This window comes from Gorilla gorilla, chromosome 2 (assembly GCF_029281585.2).
Source record: "Gorilla gorilla gorilla isolate KB3781 chromosome 2, NHGRI_mGorGor1-v2.1_pri, whole genome shotgun sequence".
In the NCBI taxonomy this organism is placed as follows: Eukaryota; Metazoa; Chordata; class Mammalia; order Primates; family Hominidae; genus Gorilla; species Gorilla gorilla.
Window position 1 is genome coordinate 30,485,166 of NC_086017.1, and position 23,740 is coordinate 30,508,905.

The window sequence follows — 23,740 nt, forward strand, 5'->3', positions numbered from 1 at the left end:
TTCCCAATCTAAGATCTAAACTCCTCCAAAACCTCCTGTTCTACCCAGTTTTTCCCATCTTAGTTCATGCTAAACCTAATATTTTTACTTATTCAGGCAAAAATAGCCATTCTGACTCCTCCATTTAAAAAAAAAACTCTCATAAATCTTCTTCATAAGATCCTGTAGGTTTTATTTTCAAATATATTTACATAGCCAGAACATAACATCTTCACATTACCTTCAGTGCTACCATCCCAGTTTAAGCCACTATTACTTATTACCCTCTGCTTTTTCTACTTTTTCATCTGAGACTCATAATGTATTTTCAAGCTGGAGTGATCCTGATAATATCCTTCGAAGTCAACAATTTTGTCAAAATTAAAGCTAAGTGTTTAAAATTACTAAGAAGTGCTGTACATCCTGTTACTTCTCTGACCTGTTCTCTGCCATATTCCCTTTACTTACTTAGCTCTAGCAACATTTGGCCTCCTCGTTTCTTCTTCAATATTTTAGGTGTGCTCCCATCATAAGGCCCTAGGCTTAGCTGTTTTTACCTGTAACCGTTTCCTATCATATATTGCTTCTTTTACATATTTTTTTTTCAAATATTACTTCTTCAATTTAAGCCCACCCTTATAACACCATATAAAATTGCAAGCTGCATTTCTCACTTTTGAGCCCCACCCCAATCTGCTCTGGGTTTTTTTTTTTTTTTTTTTTTTTTTAGCTCTAATACCTTCTAACACACTTACTTAGTACTGATTGTTTTTCTCTTGATGTTTCCCTAGCTCCCAAAAGTGTCTGGCATGTAGTAGAAGCTCAGTAAATATTTGTTTAATATTGAATTAATTATTTGTTTATGTGCCTCACCTTCCTTGCATTGTAAGAGCTTTCCTGAAACAGATATATCTTAAGGCCTTTCTATGAACATTAGAGAGAACACAGGTGATACCCATTCTCAATGAGCTTATAATCTTGCAAGCGAAGCAGGCTATGATTTCATTGTAATTAAATACCATGACAAATGTGTGCTAATAGTTCTGGAAGTAGGAACCTGTCTAGGAGATTCAGGGATATTTGTATACAGAAGATAATATATTAAGTAAGATTTGAAGTATGAATTAGAGTTCATCAAGCAAATAAAAGGATCACAGCATTTGTTATGAACTGAATATCTGTGTCCACCTCAAATTTATATGTTGAAATCCTAACCCTCAATGTGATGGTATTAGGAGGTGGGGCCTTTGGGAAGAAATTAGGTCATGAGAGTGGAGCCCTTGAGAATAGTGTTAGTGAGCGTATAAGAAAAGCCATAATAGTTTAATTTCTCTCATTGCTTTCCACCATATGAAGAGTAGAAGGAGAAGACAAAAGATGATCCTCTGTAAACCAGACACAGAACCTATAGTCACTTTGATCTTGGACTTGGCAGCCCCCAGAACTGTGAGAAATACATGTTTGTTGTTTAAGTCACCCATTCTATGGTAATTTGTTATAAGGCCCAAAGTGAATAAGATAGCATTTTATGAGTATGAAAAACATGTGCATCTATATCTCTATCTTAGTAGGACCTAAGAGTATATTTTTAAAATCAGGAAGGAAGATATTCTTTCACATTTTAAAAGTCTATGTCACACATGGAGGTGGGTTTACCATGAAGCTAGGGAAGCTTTAGAGTAAGGACTCAATCGTTTGCAAGGGTCTTTTCTTGGAAAAGACCCTATCAATGTGTTTATACAATACACTTTTTTTGGTAAAAATTACAAATATATTTACTTTCAGTTAGTAAAATGAACATAACTACACTGTTATTTTCTGTCACATTTCACCTTGTGTCTAGTGATGATGAAGGGGGGTCATGGGCATTTTTTGGATTCGGCCAAGGAATATTTGAGTAGGGGCTACATGTAGTTTGAGTTTAGTACAATATATATTTATGGTTTACAGTCACTTCTGTGTTTATTTATTTAATGCATGCTCTAAATATCCACTGTGCCTACTTACCATTGTAAAAGAGTATGGAACCAGAAGGTGTACAGTTGTGAATTTATCCTATGGTGTTCAGCCTAAGTTGTGAGTGGTGGAGAAGAAATCAAGTTATGGAACAGATAGAGTCAGAAGCTAGTGTGAGGAAAACATTTTCCAGTTTTTAGATATATAAAATTGTAACTGGAACACTAATTATTTTGATTAAGATGGCTTCTCTCTTTCAGAAAAATAACAAAATTTATTATGTGTCACCACAATGGAGGGCATTGACACAAACTAGTTAACATATACCATCAATTTAAAAAATACTTACGATTAGTATTGGACAGGAAAACTTGAAGTGACTTAAATTTTATATGTAAAATGAAATTGATTACAGGCACATGATTACATTAGTTTGTTGTTGTGTTTTAGGGCTGCTGTAACAAGGTATCAGAAACTTTATGGCTCTAAACAAAAAATATTTATTATTTCATATAGTTCTGGAAGCCAAAGGTATAAAATCAAAGTGTTGGCAGGGTCGGTCCTTTCTGGAGGCTCTGAGGGAGAATCCATTCCATCCCTCTCTTCATACGTCTTTCCCTCATCTGTTTCTTATAGGGACAGCAGTTTTTCTATTTAGATTTACTCTAAATCCAAAATGACCTCATCTTAAGGTTCTTAATCATCTTAGCAAATACTTTATTTCCAAATAAGGTTACATTCACAGATATCAGGTGTTAAGACATATACATATCTTATATGCGTATGGGGAGACACAATTCAATCTACAACAATGACCTCACCAATAATGCCAGTTGCAAAACTGAGAGAAAACCTTCTACACTATCAATAATAAACTTATTTTGGTTAACCATGGAAGAAAAGATCAAATTAAATCTCTGTTCTTTCTATTAAAATTGTATTTCTAAATTGTTGTAATATGAAGAGGTGTTTGAAAATCATGTAGTCAAAAATTGTTGAAAAATATAAGTGTACTAAACAGTTAAATATAATTCTTAGGATATTTTACTGGATTTGTGATGTCAGTGGTAATTCTCAGCTTTTCAAATTTGTAAATTAGAGCTTTTATCATTCGACTTTAAATTATCTAATTTATTTTATTTATTTATTTTTTGGAGACAGAATCTCACTTTATCCTCCAGGCTGGAGTGCAGTGGTGCCATCTCAGCTTACTGCAACCTCTGCCTCCTGGGATCAAGTGATTCTTATGCCTCAGCCTCCCAAGTAGCTGGGATTACAGGTGCCTGCCACCATGCCCGGCTAATTTTGTATTTTTAGTAGAGGCAAGATTTTGCCGTGTTGGCCAGGCTGGTCTCGAACTCCTGAGGTGATCCACTCGCCTCAGCCTCTGAAAGTGCTGGGATTACAGGAGTGAGCCACCGTGCCTGGCCTTATCATTCTAAATAAATACATACTTCCATATTTAGTTATATATGAATAATTTTGCTTTATTTTTCTCAAAAAGCATATCTCAAATGATATATCCTTCAGATTCTACCAAACTGAGTTGCCTTCTGCACATTTGCATTATGAAGAGTTCATAATACGGACATTTCAGAAGATCTGTTCCATAATTTTCTTCTTTCTTTTTTAAAGTTTTATTTTTATTCTCTTTTAAATTTTCATTGATCGATGCACATGAGCATACAAATATCTACAAACCTAGTCCTAGACAGTTTAGCTATTTGTTTAAATTATAGGGTTAAGTGTTTAAAAGATTCCTTTTAGCTTGCCTCTGAAAGAGCAAGAAAGATTCTTTGTTGTCTTTGCTATCAGCCCAATATGGAAAAAGTTGCTTCAAAAGTACTAGCATGGGTTATCTCTTGGATAATAAACTTTTTTTTTTACTGTGGATTTCACTGAGATCTTGGACTCTGATTATAAATAGAAATTTTCTTGCAGCACCTGGAACATTTAATTCAATCCCATTTTCTTTCTATCAAATACATACATTGGAGGAGCATGGGTAGCATTATTCAAAAAGAGGAGACGGTTTAGATTTTAATGAAATAGGTTTATTTATTTATTTTTTTTTCAAGGAACTTAAAGTTTACCTCGCTTTGGCTTATAGCTCTTGTGTTTTAGTTGTTGCCAAAAAATGTACTTCCAAAGTGAGAACTAGTTTCAGATATTTGAAGTTTCCAGTGATCATTGTAATTGTGCCCATATATTTATAAGAAATTCCATCACAGGAAAAATACTGAAAGAACCTACTATTTTGTTTCTTCAGAAAGTCCACATCTATTTTTATTGTAGGTAATATAGAAATAATTAATTCCATCAATATTTGTCAGCAGAACAAATGTTCATTAAGTTATCTCATTGATTAGAAGTGAAAAGAGAAACCTTTTTAGGGTATACTAGACTGTATTGTCTAACTCGATGTTGAGGAATGAAGTTTAACATTTTCACTGAAGACTTTAAAATTGCATGGAAATATATGATGACTGTCAACTCTCATTCTGCAGTCTTTTTAATTGCTGTGTATTTAATAATTAGTAGAAATCTTATTAGCATTTTGAAAACCACATTTTCATTTAAAAAAACTTTATGTATTTACCCAATTATGAGAGACTTTTTCTTTTCTGGACCTTAAAGCTAAAATCTATGCTTTTATGTTAAAAACAGAGAGATTGAAGAATAAACCATGTATCTTCCCTGCCTTTAGTCATGCTACCAGCATGCTGCAATATATGCAGCTAATTAAAAATGGAATGGGATCAAAAGTTATAAGATGAAGCTTCCATTCATGACCATGGTCCAGGACTCCCAGGGAATCCTCAGTAACACAATTTCACTACCCATGAGATGATGCACGAAGATACAGAATTTGAAAGCAAGAATTAAACTCACTGATAAATTATTTTCCAATTGAATAAATTCCCTGGAGGATCAGAAACACAATGAAGCATAGTCTTCTCTTCAGGGTGAAACCATGCTCATTGTGTAGCAAAAGTTAGTTGAAATACTCCTGTTGCTAACTGTAAGCAAGCCTTTTGGATTGGTTCTCACTTTCTGGCTCTTCCTCAAAAGTCCTTGTTTAATCCTTCCTTGATCACATACTTTGGTTATGATCTAATTTCACTCCACTGGAACTCTTAAAACACAGTGTCATTGAAGGCACTTTAATGGGTTTGTCAGTAATTTCCTTTTCAGACTCACAATTTAGATTTGAAATATAAACTTTTGATAAGGATATTATTCAGAAGATTAGAGAAGGAGTAAGTTTTTTTTTTGTCTTTAGAGGATAATAAATACTTCAAAGTGTTCCCTCATGAATTTTAAAACTCAAGAACACTTTGCAAGACACAAGATAAATTATTAGTAGTATTTTTTGCAGTTTAGATGAACATCTCTTTGTCATTATAATCAGGATGCTATAGTAGTAATTACAGTTTTTTTAAAGTCTAATTCTTCTTTTTCTGTATATGTTTAATTGTATTTGATTTAAAGAAACACAACTTTTTTTATCTGTATAAACATTTCAGAATTTTCAACGTGGATCTGCTCATATTGTGCTAGGTTTCTCCAAGAACAATATCTAATATAATAATATAGCCTAATTCTTTTTTTCTTTTTGAGATGGAGTCTTGCTCTGTTGCCTAGGCTGGAGTGTAGTGGCACGATCTCAGCTCACTGCAAGCTCCACCTCCTGGGTTCACACCATTCTCCTGCCTCAGCCTCTTGAGTAGCTGGGACTACAGGCTCCCGCCACCATGCCCGGCTAATTTTTTGTACTTTTCATAGAGATGAGGTTTCACCACCATGTCAGCCAGGATGGTCTCAATCTCCTGACCTTGTGATCTGCCCGCCTCGGCCTCCCAAAGTGCTGGGATTACAGGCGTGAGCCACTGCGCCTGGCCAATACAGTCTAATTCTTAATGTGGAGACTAAAATAACTAACAAATTATTTTTAGCATCTTTAATTTGTATTTATTTATTACTACTATTTTTCTGTTACCTCAACATAGAAAATATCACCTCACTAGTTCACTAAGCAACAGGATAAGAAATAACACATTAGAATAGTCATTCAAAATGAAACTGCTTTTCCTATTCTTTATCCATGTGTTGGTTTCTCCATTTAGAATTGGACTGAGAAAGTAATCCATGTATTTTAAGAGAAGACTGCTAACCAGACATGTCCTGCTAGCTAAAAAGTCTAATCATTTCTCCTTTAAGAAATACAATATTATCTTGGTAATTGAGTGACATGTATCACAGCTTTAGTTATATACACACAATGTGGTTGTTTCTCAAGTTTGTTACATTGTAACTGCTTTATATTCTGTGTAAGGACTTATCTATATGTCACAATTACTAGTTTTACATTGTATTGGTTGCCAGATATGTAGTAATTAATAAGGGCCATAATAAAATGATGGGTAAAAAACCACCACAAACAGTGGCTTAAGGTAAAACATCTATTCTTACATATCTGTGCATTGGCTGTAGGTTGGCTAATCTAAATTGGGCTCAGCTGATCTGGGCTCCAAATCGCAGCCTGAGTTCAAGTTTGCTCTGAGTCTCTTACTCTCCTGGGAACAGTGGGCTATCTAAGCATGTTCTTGTCATGGCAGTGACAAAAAGCAGTATTATCTAAATCCCACTGCCCAAGCATATTTCAAGGCTTTTTTTTTTTTTTATCATATCTCCTAATATCTTATTAACCAAGGCAAGTCACATGGCTGAGTCTAACATCGCTGGGGTAGGAAATTATACTTAGCTCACAGTGCAAGGGGAAAGAAAGGAAATATTTGTTGAACAGTCATCTAACTTATCACAATTTGGAATTTTGCTTTAAAATTTGTGGTGGAAAGTCCACTAGTATGCAGCGTCTGTCTTAGAATCTGTCCTTGGAGGCATGGTTTTAAAAGAACCTCAAATATCTTGATGTAAAGCAACCTCAAGCCATGTGCCCCCAGGGAATATTCCAGTGAGGCTCAACTGCAGGTAAGATGCAGATTTATTTCAATGTAAAACAGTAAACTTAGCTCAGGTGGAACTTGCAACATCCACAGAGAAAAATGCCAGAATCAAATGCTTGAATGAGCAGCATATGCACGAATCAGTGGTATTCAACATTACACCTCTGCAGATTTGTGGGCCTTTTGGAACCAAGGTAATACATACTCTTGACAGAAAATTCACTTTCTGTCAAGCTCCTCAATTTTTACCTTGAGTTCTCCCTTTTCTTTAACCTCCTTCATGTGTGTGCATGCCTCATAGTTCTGTGATTCATTTGGAGAAATTGTTTTAGAAAATAATATGCTATCAATTTCTTAGCTGGATGTATAGGAGTAAGAAAAAAATAAAGGAGCCACATTTGGGGTGATGAAATTTTCATTTTTCACCAAGGTAAGTAGTAGTAGAGGTTGTCATTGAACCCATTACAATGGCTCACAGGAGGGAGGAAGGCATGCTCTAGATGAGAAAAAAGCAGGTATGTACTTTGGATGTTCCATTGGAACATTTTGAACATTTAGAAAATGGCAAATTGGAATCATTCACGGAACTCTGTCTTTCTCAGCAAATTCGATGTGTCAGAAAGTCCTAAAACCCTCCCATCAGTTGACAACTTTGCTGCAAAATCTATTGCTTGAGAAATGTGAGAATAAAAATGATGTCCTCTTTCTGGTAGTGTAATAGGCAAGTGAATTACTTAATATATTTTATATTCCCCTTCCTTTCTCATACACATACACACAATATATTAAATTTTCATTACCTAAGTAAAAGAATGAGCCTGCCTTTAGCACAAACAACAATTTTAGATTATAAATGTCAATGTTTATTGCAAAGCATAATGCATGCAAAGCTTTTGCAAGATTGTGAAGTATATCATGAGATAAATTTTGTAAATCACATTTTGCTTTTTTTTGTAATCCAAAGTAAATGTTACATAGGAAGAAAATAAAAACGTGAATCATTTCTTATGCTGGGGTATATTCCTTGAAAGCATATTGATTGGGTTTTAACTATGTTGCCACGTATGTATGCATGAAATGCATCATGTATTAAATGAATTTTTTAAAAGAAAGGTTAACTCTCTAAGCCAAGATGATGGGTTTGCTAAAGGGGAGAAAATCTTTACCCATGGATTTCTTTGGACTCAGGATGATTATAATTTTCAGCTTCAGTGATTGATTTTGATGCTCTGTTTCAGGGGCCATATACTCTTGGTGAATCATTTTAAAGAACTGAGTCTGTAGGGCCGGGCACAGTGGCTCACGCCTGTAATTCCAGCACCTTGGGAGGCCGAGGCGGGCAGATCATGAGGTCAGGAGATGGAGACCACCCCAGCTAACATGGTGAAACCCCGCCTCTAATAAAAATACAAAAAATTAGCTGGGCGTGGTGGCACACACCTGTAGTCACAGCTACTCGGGAGGTGGAGGCAGGAGAATGGCGTGAACCCGGGAGGCGGAACTTGCGGCGAGCCAAGACTACCACTGCACTCCAGCCTGGGTGACAGAGTGAGATTCTGTCTCAAAATGAATAAATAAATAAATACATACATACATAATAAAAATAAAATAAAAAAAGAATTGGGTCTGTCTTGGAGTGATTTGACATCAGCGCTTCAGCTTCCAAGTATTATTGAAGTAAGAGCCCAAACTAACACTAGCTCTTGTACCCTAAGAGTTGAAAATGCTCTTACAATTTATTTTAAAATTGTGTGACATTTTAATCACCTCTATACACAATTTCTAAAATACAAGACCTATCATTCGGCTGAAATTTAATAAGTATTTGAAATAAAGTAAAATCTAGTTAGAAAGTCATTTGGGCTTAGGATTTAAAGTTCTAAATTTTAGTCCTAGTTGTACACTGATATTGGAAATATAATTAATTACCTGTATGTTTAACCATCCAGAAGTTTCTGTGCCTAAAAGTTCTCCTCTGTAAATAAGGATAATCTCTTTTCTCAAAAACTTAGCCTGAGAATGAAATAACTAATGTAATATGGAATTATCATTGAAATAGTAAAACACTACACATGTGAGGTAAAACTACATAGTTTCTTATGCTTTTAAGTTTGGGATAAAAATTTATTATAATGGTGACTTTTGACTAAAGTGGGATCACATAAATACAATATAATTTCAACAGACACAGTTCATTTTATGCTACTGAGGTTTTGTTTTTCATTTTACTTATTTCGTTTTTTGAGGGACAACTACGTAAAATCTATCCCAACCACAATAAAAGAGTTTATATATTTTTTCTAAGATAATTATGTATGTTGTTTAAATTCTTATTGTAAATATAATACACATTGTCTAAAATAAATACACATAAACAAAAATGCAGATAAACAAAAGGAAGAAAATACAAATCATCTGTAATTCCACGTTTTGAGATATACCTTTCTAGTTTTATAAGTACATGTTTGCATGTGTGTATATTTACAAAAATATACATTTTTAACAAGGAAATTGTTTTGTAACTTGCTTTTCAGAAATATACTGTCCACTCTGAAAATTTTTGCAAGCCATAAAATATTTTTCTTTTATATATTTTTATGGCTGTTCATGCTGCATTATATGACTCTACCATACTTTATTTTACCTATTCCCTGTTGTCAAATATTTAGTTGGTTTTTGTTTTTATTATTATGATAAATAATGCTGCAGTGAATAATTTTATAGCAAGTTACTTACTGGAAACTTGATATATTTCCATGCTTATTCAAGCCATCTTTTTCATTTCTCAGTGAAGTTTTATAACTTGCATAGGACTTGGATAGCACTTATTGTTTCATTCATTTTATTAAGCTCTCTCTTTAGTTATTAGTTTTAAAAATGTTATTCCAGACTCTCTTTTTAATACTTTTTCCCTTTAATGCATTAACTTACGGTTACAGGACAACAATGGATAGTAGTACCAGCAGACATTGTCAAATTGTTTTTGCTTTTCACAGTTAAGTTTCTATTGAGATATCAACCACTAGTTTGAGATTATTATTTATTATGTTAAAGAGGTTTAGCAATCAATTTTGTAAAATTATGAAATAGATGATGGAATTTTTCAGTTTTTTTGGCATTTATTGGGATAATTCTATAGCTTTTGGTTTTTTGCCTAATAACAGGATTGGTTTTAATAAGGACTCATGTAGTAAAGTTAGCTATGGAATTGTGGAATGAAGGCTATACTTAGAGACCAAAAAAATGCTGAGAGTGAAATATGATTCTGAAGAGTATTGAATTAACCACCCTGGAAAACTCATTTATCTGCTTTGAAATTTAGTTTACTTTTTGAAGTAAAAGCACTAAACCTGTCACAGAATTAATATGAATATGGAAGTGTTTTTTAAAGTATAATGTTTAAATATCAGGATGGTATCTATAATTTTATTTAGCTATGCTTAATCAGTTTTCAAGTGCAAAGACGAGCACAGTATTAATATTTCTAAGAGGGTCTTTTGATTTTCCTAGTTGCACAGGTTTTTTTCCCCCTTAACATTTAACTGAAGTAAAATGTATGCACAGAGAAGTGTACACATTGTAAATGGAATATGGTATCACAAAAGGGACTTAGCCATACAACCCCCTTCAAGGTCAAGAAATAGAATATTACCAGTATCCTAGAAGTGTGAGAGATGATTCTAATTTTATAATATTAACTGTGTTATCTGAATCCTTTTAAGAAATCAGAATGTGTGTTACTGCTCAGCTGCATGATTAAGAAACCCATACTTTGGCTGGGCGCGGTGGCTCACGCCTGTAATCCCAGCACTTTGGGAGACCGAGGCGGGTGGATCACAAGGTCAGGAGATCGAGACCATCCTGGCTAACATGGGGAAACCCCGTCTCTACTAAAAATACAAAAAATCAGCCAGGCGTGGTGGTGGGCACCTGTAGTCCTAGCTACTCGGGAGTCTGAGGCAAGAGAATGGCGTGAAACTGGGAGGCAGAGCTTGCAGTGAGCTGAGATCGCGCCACTGCACTCCAGCCTGGGCGATAGAGTGAGACTCCCTCTCAAAAAAAAAAAAAAAAAAAAAGAAACCTATACTTTGTAAGAAGAAATTTTAATACTAGAAATCTTTGGACATTTTCAATTAGAACATACGGAATAATCAAACACCAAGATGTCATGGTTATTTCTCCAATAAAAAACAGTCTTCTTAACAATCAACTTTCTATGCCTTCTTCAGCCAGTTTACTGCCTTCATCTTAATTCCCTGATTTTTGAATTTTAAAACAAAAAGGCTGCAATATTGAAAAAAAAAGTTACAAGTTGGTAAATGTGAGGCTATACATTGTTATTTTTGAGATTAAAATGCTCCTTAATTTTTGATTTAGGTAATGCAATATGCTTGAAAGTTTCAGGAGTGCTATTACATGATCTCTTTTTAACCTCATAAGAATCCTCTGACACAGCTACATAAATGTTAAGAGAAAAAGACAAAGAAGGCAATACCCAGAGAAACAGTTGGTATGAAGTCAAATATTTTTAGGTGCAATGGTCTAAATAAGATTATCTTTTATATCTTTTTTTTTTTTTTTTTTTTGAGACGGAGTCTCGCTGTCGCCCAGGTTGGAGTGCAGTGGCGCGATCTCGGCTCACTGCAGGCTCCGCAGCGGGGTTCACGCCATTCTCCTGCCTCAGCCTCCCGAGTAGCTGGGACTACAGGCACCCGCCACCACACCTGGCTGATTTTTTGTATTTTTAGTAGAGACGAGGTTTCACCGTGTTAGCCAGGATGGTCTTGATCTCCTGACCTCGTGATCTGCCCACCTTGGCCTCCCAAAGTGCTGGGATTACAGGCGTGAGCCACCGTGCCCGGCCTATCTTTTATATCTTAAGTGAGTATCATTTACATGATAGGATAGCTATATCTCTTTGGAAAGATCTGTATTTCTAATATATAATAACAATTTTTCTTTTAAATTTGATGAAAGATGCTGACATCTTAGCATGGAATGGTGAATGGAAGACCTTAGATATCTTGACTCTGAGCTGTTGTCCCACACTGAAAACTCGGAAATGGGTCAGGATTCAGAGAAACTGGTCAGTGTGTTTCAGGGGCTAAAAATTAATTACTGTAGATGCCTGAGTCCCACTTAGTCAAGTTCAAATGCTTCAAATAAATGTATCTTATTGTTATTAGGGGACATAAACAAATGATCTAATCAATACTGGAATAATAGGTACAAACTTCACATGCCCCCAAGTTTCGATGTACATGAAAATGTAACATTATTTTTTCTAAATGTGTTCAATTTTCTGAGAGCTTAAATACCATCTTAGCATGGTGGAAATGAACTGGTTTCTCCTGCTTTGCTTTTCTGCTGCAACAGCCCTCTCTGAGAGATGGATTCCTCTCATGGCAAGGTGTGGTAGGGTGGATTATGGGTAGGTAATAGAGAGTGTAGGCACGGGAGCAAGGAATTGTTGGTAAAAAGAAATCTTGGTTATTACTTAAAATTATTATCCTATCACAGAGACTTACAAAGCCAAATTGCAAAGAGACTATGCACCAAAGTGTTGAAAGGGAAACACTCTTTTCATTTTATCTTTTCCTCAGTCTCACCCACTAACAGGTGAACGATTAGGCTCATTTCCATTTATTAATGTACTGCACGGGAATAGATATGCATTTGGAGAGTGATTAACAGAAAAACTTGACATGTTTCTTTTAGAAAAATAATGGCTGAGGATTTGGCAGACATCCAGATAACCACAGATACACCAAATTTGGTCTGGGAGCTTAAAATCCTCCTCTAGAACACAGTGACTTGGCTTTTCTAACCAATCTATTTTGGCAATAAGTTCTCTGTTCTAAATGATCCTGGCAGAATAGGTATAAAATACCAATGGCTTAAAAACATGGAAAATGACTGACATGCCTGGAACCTTGTCTATCCAAGACTATTTAAAGCCTATTTCTCTGGATGACATGTAGTCAGAGTTCAACATATCCATTATTGGAGGTCCTGTGCAGCCACATATAAAAATGTCAGCAGATTTGAGACTAGTCAAACTGCAGATTGAATTTAGTAATTGTTTGCATTATAATTGTACATGATTTGAAAATGTCAAGGCTTTTAAATGTATAAAATTGCTTCTATGTTCTCAGTAACTGCTGTATGAAATAGCGTTTTTTCCCTTACATTACGATTTAGTACTATCATTATATGTCCTTGCAACTGTTAACTTTGAAGTCTTCTTTGTAAAGTCTCCGATAACTTACTTTGTAAAAAGGCTGAAAAAAAGAAAAGGGCAAAAATTTAAGTAAGGTTGTATTGACTTTCCTTAGGATGGCATTTTTATTGGACTTTATGAATGATTGTGGAGTAATCACTATAGAACTGAAAAGAAATTTACAGAGATCATCAAATACAAGTCCTTCATTTAATAAAGTGTGTTCACACTATACCATATATCAATTAAACTAAAAATTCAAAACATAGTGTATTATATATGAACAGTAACTAAAAGGGAAATGTTATTCTTTTAATTTTCTCTTTTTCTCAATCCTGACCCATGAACACCCATAGAGGAGAGTGATAGGCATAATTTTTACCATTTTTAGAAACATTTGGTCTTCATTTTAAATGATATCTCAGAGAAAAAAGTCTATATCCCTTGATCATTTATGCTGAAGGTAAAAGATGTCTTTAAGGTCATTTCTCTTAAGGATAGCTGACAGCTGTTCTTAATTGGGCTGTTTGTATCTGGATGGCCCCTTGGTTCCTTGTCCCAGTGGTTCTCAGGTATTTATATTTGCAGCAGATGTTGAAGATTTCCTTTTAAGTTCTAAGAATAACTTGGTTTGGTCATAAGTTGGCTATGATTTCCTTGGGAATCCTATTAGGACTTCATTGCTAATTATATTTACAGGGTGAGTTTTGGTAAATTGGCACTGCAAACACTTAAGGATTCTAGCAGAATGAATGAGCTTCAATGTATCTGCTTACCTGCAATTACAATGAGTCCAGAAGAAACATAACTTTGTCCTTGGTCATATTTTGTTTTCTTGAATGGATCAAACAACTCTTTCTCCATAACAGTTATGGAGATAGTTTCTATAAACAAACAAACAAATTTATTTTTGAAGGATTTGAGCAATTAACTTGGAAAGCCTTATGTGGTCTTATAAGTATTTTGTGGTTAAGTTATCTATACATGTAATGTCTAATGGCTCTTATTTTCTAGTTTATTCTGTGAACACACACTCACAAAGGAAATTTGTATTCAACTTCCCTTCTTGCATTTCCTGGCCTGACCCTCCAAACAGTCATTTACAATATTCATTCAATCATTCAGTCACTGCCATGGTTTGAATGTGTCCCCAGAGTTCATGTGTTCGAAACTTAATCCCCAGTGCAACAGTGTTGGAAGGTGGAGCCTAATGGAAAGTGTTAAGGTTAAAAGAATTCCACTCTCATGAATGGATTGATGCGAACTATGAAAGGGCTCAAGTCTTCAACTTAAACCTCTTGCTCTCACTCCCCCTCTCTTTGCTTTTCTACAATGGGATAACATATGAAGAAGACCTTTGCCAGGTGCTGGCCCCTCAATCATGGGCAGTTCAGCCTCTAGAACCATGAGTCAATGTATTTCTGTTCGTTATAAATTATCTAGTCTCTGGTATCTTGTAATAGCAGCACAAGGCAAACTAAGTCACTTACTCACAAGTATATATCAAGCTCCTTTTATGTCCCAAACATAACATACTATTACTATTGGAAACCAAAAGTGAATAAAACATAACTCTTTCTGTCAAGAACTTTGAGTCTTTTAGCAAAGTTACGACATATACAGGTTATTTATTATATTGCTATTTATTGGGAAACATTAAATAAGAGGTATTTCAGAGTTGAAAGGAGGGATAGTAAGGAGGGAAACTGCAGTATGATATTTGTAGATACTCTATTTGTTTATGTGTGTATATATATTACATTTTGTAAATATGTATAAACTTATATATAAATATTTGTTTATAGTGTGTTTGTGTTATGTGCTTTAGTAGTAATGCTTTCTGTTTCATTTTGTTACCAAAGTACTTTGTTAAAAGAGCATCTTGAAGTATTGTTAGGAGAAGTGACTAATTTAGAGAGTTCCAAGACCAATAGATATCCTTCATCCAAAATTCCATTTCTTGGCCCTACATGTAAAATTGATGACTTTCTCCTTTGTTCTCTTTGTATACGGTGAACACAAATATGTAGAAAGTGTTCCAGGATGGCAAATATTTCTTATTGTCTTGTGAGCTAAATTTGTAACCTCAAAGCTAATATGCAATCAGAAAATATTTGTTGAATGAATTAATTTGGGAAGGCCAGATAAGTAGCATCCCTCTATTAATTAGAGATTACTTTGGACACTGTAATGAAGACCCAAAATAATACTGATGTAAGCAAGATAGAAGTTTACATTTTGGGTGTGTGCAACAATCTGATATAAATAGTATAGGTGTATTTTTGCCATTTCATGATGTCAGAGACCCAAGTTTCTTTATTTTATTCTGTCAGCATCAATAGGGTATTGCTTTCATTTATTTGAAACCAATATAACTTAATGTATTACCTAAAATCCTGCTAGCCAGAAGCAAAGGAAAAATGTGGACTTAATCACTTTCAGACTTTATTCAGGAAGTTGCACAAACCACTTTCATTCATATCCTGTTAGTCACAATTTGTCATGTGGCTGCAGCTAATTGAAAGCATGGCTGAGAAATGTAGGCATTAGTTGGGCAGCCATATGTCTCAGGTAATTGGATCTAGTTAGCAGTTTCTGCTAGTACACATAGTGTAAGCATAATGTCTATTTCAACGTGATTTATTATGTTATATATCCTCTGTAGAATCTGGCACCTTTAATTCTGGGTATGTGAAATGAAGAACCCCAACTTATTCTCTCACAGTTTTTCTAGCTGAAGTAAGTAGCTCCTGATGTTCACTGATTATCAAAATTTTGATTATTAGCGGAACTAACATCATTTTAGAATTTTCATGTATATTTGTCAAGAAAACAATTTATTTCCGCGTTAGATTGACGCTGCCCTTCCCCTTCAGGAATATAATCCAAATAGAATAGATCACCTGTTTTCCTTAATAAGTGTTCCAGATTGCTTATTGGTTCATTGTTCACTAGGCATTGTGCCAGGTTGCTGAGACCTGTTGAAGGCAGGGTTACATATTTTTGGTTAAAAATAGGCAGGAATCTTTATTGTATCCATTCTCCTTCATCTTAGTAATACTCATAACACATGACAGATTACAAAAATAAAACCATTAGCTCTATTTTACATAACGGGAAACATCAGGAAGATCATATGGATTGCCAAACATCATAGGGTAGATTTCTAACAGAACTAGATGGTTACGCACCTGAACTGCGTTATTTTCCGTATTTGTCATATTTCTTTAAATATCAAAGAGTTGAGGGAGATTTCAAGCACAGCTGGATTTTGTCACATTGTAGCATGACTGAACTGATTAGGGGCTACTTTGTGGTCATTTCACATATCAGAGAACAGAATAGGAACTTCCTTTCCTTTGTTGCAAGAAGTTTGCTTGGCAGGTGGTGAAATTCAAGGAGATGAGCTTTGACTGAAACACATAGATGTTTTATGTAGTTAGTAAATTCTTCCTGATAAAAGTAGATGATGATTTGTAACACAAGATGGAAGGGTTAATTATTTTTCCCCACTCCACATAATTTATTTCCCCCACTCCACATAATTTAAAAAGTGTCAGATTCTTAATGAGTACATATGCTTTAACACCTTTGATTTCCTGAAGGATAAATATGGGGTTGTATATTAAAATTCTATTACAACTCAGATGTGAAGAAAAAATGGAATGTCTTCATTTAGTCTGTATTAAGTCTTGTCTGTCTCCTAAGTATTCACTTGGTAATTAGTTGGAAAGAAAATTAATTCTTAGTGCTATTCAATTTCTATTTGATATGATTTGTCTCTGTGTCACCACCCAAATCTCATGTTGAATTATAATCCCCAGTGTTGGGGGAGGGTCCTGGTGGGAGGTGATTGGATCATGGGAGAGGATGTCCCTCTTGCTGTTTTCATGGTAGTGAGTGAGTTCTCACGAGATCTGGTTGTCTGAAAGCGTGTAGCACTTCGCCCTTCACTTTCTCCCTCTACTGCTCTGGCCACGTGAAGACTGTGCCTTCTTCCTCTTTGGCTTCTGCCTTGATTGTAAGTCTCCTGGGGCCTCCTTAGCCATGCCTCCTGTACAGCCTGTGGAACTGGGAGTCCATTGAACTTCTTTTTCTTATAAATTACCCAGTCTCAGGTAGTTCTTTATAGCAATGTGAGAATGGACTAATACGATATTTTAGTACAATAATGTAATGGATGGCAGATAGTCTTTCTTAGATAAAGTTGCTCTGGTGCCCAGCCAATCTTTCCCTCTGTTTGTCATTCTTCTAAAGATGGCATCTAGCAGTATAAGGACTTACATATATTTTTTGTGAAATGGTTACTTCTTGACCTCTTCTGGTCTTCATCAGTGGGTACTGGCTGTCATATGCTATCTCTTGGCCTTCCAGATTCACTTTGGTTTCCATTAGCTTCAGATATTGGAATTCTCTCCATGTCTTCCCTCTAGCCCACTGACCTAGTGGCACTGCCTCAGTGTGCCATGGGCAGCCACACTGCAGCTCTATTTAGCCTGATTATGGATCTCTGAAAGTGAGAAGTGCTCATGAGAGCTAACCTCAAGCTTTCTCTGCCTGACTACTTGCACATCTCTGACAGCAGGTGAACAGGGAACATAAAGTTTTTGCCATGGGCATTATAGCCTTCAGTAGTGGATAGAAATGTTTCATTTACACTCTGGGAGAGTGCCATGAACTGAGTTATTGACCTAATGAAGAGGGAGGCAAATATTTGAGGAGAATTTTTCTTGAGCAATTCCCTTAACATTCTTTCCGTAGCAAATTCTAATGGCTATGCATTGAAGACTCTAGCAAATGTGGGATGTCAGTGAAACAGAAAAGAAAGGCAGATTTGAACATATGTATGTCATGTCTATTTGATTCAAATACTAAATTGTTTGCAATGGGACTCCTGTGGGATCCCAAAACCTGATCCCTCCAGCCAACACACAGATCCTAGTTTCTTTTTCTGCTGTACTCATATGACAGAAGAGTTATTATCCCGCTAACATTACAGCTATTGTTGAGCTAAAAATATATTTGGTCCACTCTTTTTGCAACTATCTGTCCTCCCTCTCATTCACACTCCTTGAAGAAAGGCAAGGTGACTTTTTTTCTGTTGTTGTCATATGTGCGGTAATGGACAGAGAGAAAGCAGAAATATTCTTTTTTCTGTGTAGATTTTAAGGAGACTCACTAAATACACACAAGTCAATGACAAAAATAAGGTTAACTTCTCTGGGAAGAATGAAGCACCTGTTACAAAGTGAACATAGTACCCCAGGTCTGAGCTGCAGTCCACAGAAAACAGGCCTAGTAGTCAAATAATTTTGGAGAATTCTGAACGTTATGTTTCCCTTTTGAAACAGACAATACAGATTAGCACGTCATGGGGTCCTACAATTAAAACTGAATTTTGCACAGCACACTGTTGCCCAGGGTTGCCCATCATTCTTAGATCACAAGATCACTGTTCTTTAATTGATTTTGTGGGGGAACTTCTCACAAAATCATTCGAGAAATGTTGAACTCTGGAGCATGATTCAGATAATGGTGGTTTAGGTACAAAAATCCTTAAGAAATCTTTTTTTTTTTCATAAATGAAAAAGATTTTAATGCTTGGCAAATAATCATTTTCATGTCTGGAAATTTCCTTGATGATTGATTACATGGTATCAGGTGCACATGTGTGCGTGTGTGTGTGTGTCTATATTTACTTCACAAATAATGCCAATTTTCCTGCTGAAGAAATGTTTATTCAAATGTTTTGTTTATTTCAGTGTTATATCATTCCAAGCAATTCCACAGCCAGCAGTGGTAGATGCCATTTACGTTTCCTCTTTCAATAGTAAATGCTGCAGCCCTTCTGTCTTTCTTAGTCAGACATGCCTGGCTACTTTCACACAAAGAAAATAACAGTATCTTCCAGCTGCTTGCTAGACTACTGTTTTAGTCTCATTTAATTATATTCTACAGGTATTTTTAAAGATTAATAAGAGAGGTTAGTTCATATTTTTTTACAGCACAATTTTCTCAGTTTTGTTGTTGGTTACTAAAGCCAAATTGAAAAAAGCTCCTTAAGAAACACAAAAATATCCATTTTCTAAAAGTGCAAATCATGTTGGAATTTATCCACCGTTTAAATGTTAGTAGCTTGGCATTATTTTTTTCTCTATCAAGTGTTACTTACAATTCTGATTTTTTTTCCTCAGAGGTTGATATTTATGTATTTTACCAACTCTTGTCTTGGCCTCATGTCAGGCTGCTGCTGCTGTCTCAGAATTATAAGTGAATATTGAGGCTGGGACTCTTCTGAGGCTTTACCAGATGTGTTGAGTTTAGCCTTTAGCAAAACTGTATTAGACCCTCATCAGCATATGTCTCCTTGTCATAGGGAGCCGATGAGAGGTTGCAGAGCAGCTTGAATTCCAGCCGTTTTCACTAAAAGCAGCAAATAATGGGATTAAATGTTTAATTAGACAGGGAAGATTCCAGATTGGAAGAGATTCAATCACAACTTTTACAGAGCAAGTATTCAATTTGCATTTCCCAGGGAAAAAACACTGTTAAGTGATCCCTCTGTAAATTATGCAGAAAAACTATTTCATTCCCCAGAATGTTTTCCAAGGATCAAATATATAAGTGTATATGCTGGAGATAACACTCTTATCTTCAGATAAGATTAGAAATGAGTTTTACAGGATTTCCTCTTTCTCAAATGTGGATGAATCAAGTTTGTATGGATGGAGTCACTGAGTAAATCATTGGAAGGCACTGTATTGCAAAAGTGAAACTGTTTTGAAAGATGGAAAACCTTGGTTCTTGCACCAGCTGTGGCTCTCGTTAGTTGTGCCACCTTGGAGAAGCCACAGCTGTCTGGGCCTTAGTTTCCTCATCTTTAAATTGAATGACTTGTCTGCATAAATTTAATCGACATCAAGATTCTTAAGACCTCACTCATATTTCTGCTGACTTCACAGTCTCTCATTGTCCTCTGTGGGTGGTCCTATAGCAATATCTGTGGGAACTTGGATATACAGGTTCATGACTTACTGTACCTGCTGATTTAAAGCAAAACCCAAAGAAGAAAGAAAAGATAAGCACCAAACTCAGAAACTTTATCTAATTGTTTTATAGTTAGTAATGTAAAATATTTCATCATTTGTGATACAACTTTATCTTAACTCCTGGATAGACCCTTTCCCAAAGGGAAAGTGTAACTGCATTTCTAATTACTTATTAGTTGTTGATCATGAGATGTTTTTACCATTATAATGTCAATGCCTTAAGACTAGCCTCCATAGGCAGAGCCACTGGCAATGTAGACTATGCCCAATTTTAGTTCCTTCCTGGATCGATCTTCATTCAGCTGGTTAAGAGGCCCACTGTTCTTGGCTTGCTTTTCTGCTACTGTCAAATAATAGAACACACCCAGTTTCTACTCTATTTTGTCTCTTTCTAGAAGTCTGCTCACCTTTATATAGTTCTTCCTTAGTTTACTGACATAATTCATTTTATTTCTAGTAACTGACTGCAACATTTTTCCTTCCCTTTAACAATGGGTTCTTCTGAATTTTCCCTTTTCCAAATGCTTCTAACTTAACATTTTCCTGGGCTTTTGAATATAGTTGTTCCTCAGAAGTATTTAATGGATGAATGTGAGATGAACATCATTGGTGATTTGAAAGGCTTCAGGATAATGAGTGTAAAAGTGTTTTTTAAAAGTAAACATAATATCGTATGGAAGCCAGGATGTCTTGGGAAAGACATAAAATACAGGATGTCTAGAAACTCTGGAAACACAGGTGGCTATATAATGTCATCAAGGACCTCTTCAATCTGTATAAGAATAATAGAGTATTGTATGTTACCAAGTTTAATGGAAACCCTGTATGGGAGAGTCTGTGTTTTAAAATGTTGACTAACTTCTTAATAGAACATTTGTCTTAAGTTTATCAATAGGTTCCAGCTGTTTATAGGAGAAATACAATGGTGGCAAATTATGTGGAAATGTATTTCTTTTATAAGGTCAACCTGGAGATGGCCATTCTGGGGCTGGGATGTTATTTCCACAGTGTTTTCAGTGACAAATTTCTATCCTCCTGCTCTACCATTTTTATACATAGCTTCAATGTTCCATATTACTTCATAATAAATAAAATGACTGTTGAAAGAAGGAATAAAGGCAAAAAGCAAGAAGAGAGCACCCATCAGCTGAATCTGCCAGGCTAAGAGTCCCACACAGCACGTGAATTTGCATTTGATTTAACAGGTCTAGAGAGAGGCAAGGGAAACCTGGAAATACAGAGTGTTATTTCTGTTGCCATCTAAAAATGGGCTTCTTTTTCCAAGGAAGAAGGGGACAATGGAGGCAATAGAAATATCTTTAGGGATACAACAAGAAATCTCTACCCATACATGAAATCCTACATTTTATAATTGAGGAAACTGAATCCTGGTGATATACAGTGATTTACCAAAGATTACAAGGGAATTAGTGATACAAAAGTTGAAATAAGTTATACAATACAATAAGCACAATAAGATGATACTTCTCCAGGTGGTATCATCTGAGGAAGACCAACTGACCACTTAGATCCCTCCTAAAATGAAGCATTTGCTTTGATCAATCTTTGTTAGCTTATGATGCCTGGACAAGCATCCTGAGAAACTTGCTAGAAATGCAGACTCTTAGGACTCACCCCAGACTTGCTGAATCAGAAATTCTGGTAATGGGGCGCAGCAGTCTGTGTTTCAAGTAGCCAATCAGATGATTCTCAAGCATTAATATTTGAGAACTGCACCTTTGATGATTTTATTGTGGCCTGTAGTCTTCAATTTAGCTCCTCAGTCTTGTTTTAATTAATTCAGCAGAATTAATTCAGAGGCGCTGACACATGCTCACAAAAGGCACAAAATACCAACAAAAATAAAGTCATTTCATTGATTTACAATAAAAAGTGGAACTGTCAGGCAGATCAGAAATACATGTCATTCTAACCAACACATTTTTTCCCCCCTGAGGGCAATTTTATGGGAAACCAAATTGTCGGAATGAAACTTGGAGAGCATTTTCTAGTTCCAAGTTTCAGGATTATAAGTCTACATGTTTTATACTGTGGAGATCACTAAAGTCTTAGTAAATTTACAATTATATAAGCTAAGGAAATTGGAGGGACAATGTCTGTATAATCTAGACCGGTATTGTCCAAAACAAATATAATGTAAACCACATAATTTTAAATTTTCTAATAGCCATGTTAAAAAAAAGAAATAGGTGAGATAAATTTTAATATATTTTATTTAACTCAATACATATAAAATATTTCAGCAATAATCAGTAAAATTATTAATGAGATATTTTACATTTTATTTTTTAACGCTTTGAAATTTGGTGTGTATTTTGCATTTATAACACATTTCAGTGAAGACTAGCTACATGTTAAATGCTCAATAGCCGTATGTGGTCAATAGCTACCATAGTGCATATTTTGGCCTGGATGATCTTTATACTCTCTCCTATTTTTATTATGAAATCAATTTGGTGAGTCATACTAACGGTATTAGTTTTTATTAAAGAGAATAAAGTAAATAAGAATGTGAGATGGTGTAGGCCCCCTGTAGGGGCCTGCTAGACTCCACACCCCTAGTATGGAGAAAAAGGAAAAATTTTGAGTCCCTTGAAGGAAATTTCAGGCATATAGCTAGCCCTACAGCCAGCAATTACAGAAGTGAATGAATAACCTACTAAGTAAGAAGATAAAGAATAGCCACTCCAGTAAGCCAGAGCCACAAGATGTTTGTTTTGCTATAGAAACTAAAGATAACACCTTGACATATATCCTTGAGTTGTTTTTCAGAAACGAGGACCCCTACCTGATGGAAAATGTCAACTGTTGTCACATAGACCTCAGGCAGACTGGACCAAAAAATGGATAAGGAAGTTCCAGAAATTTCCTAGCTCCTAACTCACTTTTTAAAAAATTATTTTATTATTATTATACTTTAAGTTCTAGGGTACATGTGCACAACGTGCAGGTTTGTTACATATGTATACATATGCCATGTTGGTGTGCTGCACCCATTAACTCGTCATTTACATTAGGTATTTCTCCTAATGCTATCCCTCCCTGCTCCCCCGACCCCACGACAGGCCCCGGTGTGTGATGTTCCCCTTCCTGTGTCCAAGTGTTCTCACTGTTCAATTCCCACCTATGAGTGAGAACATGCGGTGTTTGGTTTTTTGTCCTTGAGATAGTTTGCTGAGAATGATGGCTCCTAACTCACTTTGAAACCCCCTTCCCCTCTGCCTTTAAAACACCCTCGTTTGTAAGCCACCAGGGAGTTTGCATCTTAAACATTAGCTGCCAGGTTGCCTTGCTTGGCACCCTACAATAGATGCTTCACTTTCTCTTGCTGCAAATCTCCATGTCAGTGTTTAGCTTTTTCTTTGCACTAGGTGAGCAGATGCAAGTTTGGTTCAGTAACAAATAGTATAATATAGAATGGAAAATATAGAAATGCATTTGTTTAGGAATGCATGTGTATAGATGTGTGTTCTAGGTCATAATGTAAAATGTAGTTTTGATTGTTTGTTTTTTTTTTAATCATAAATCTCATTTAAAATTTGAGGGCC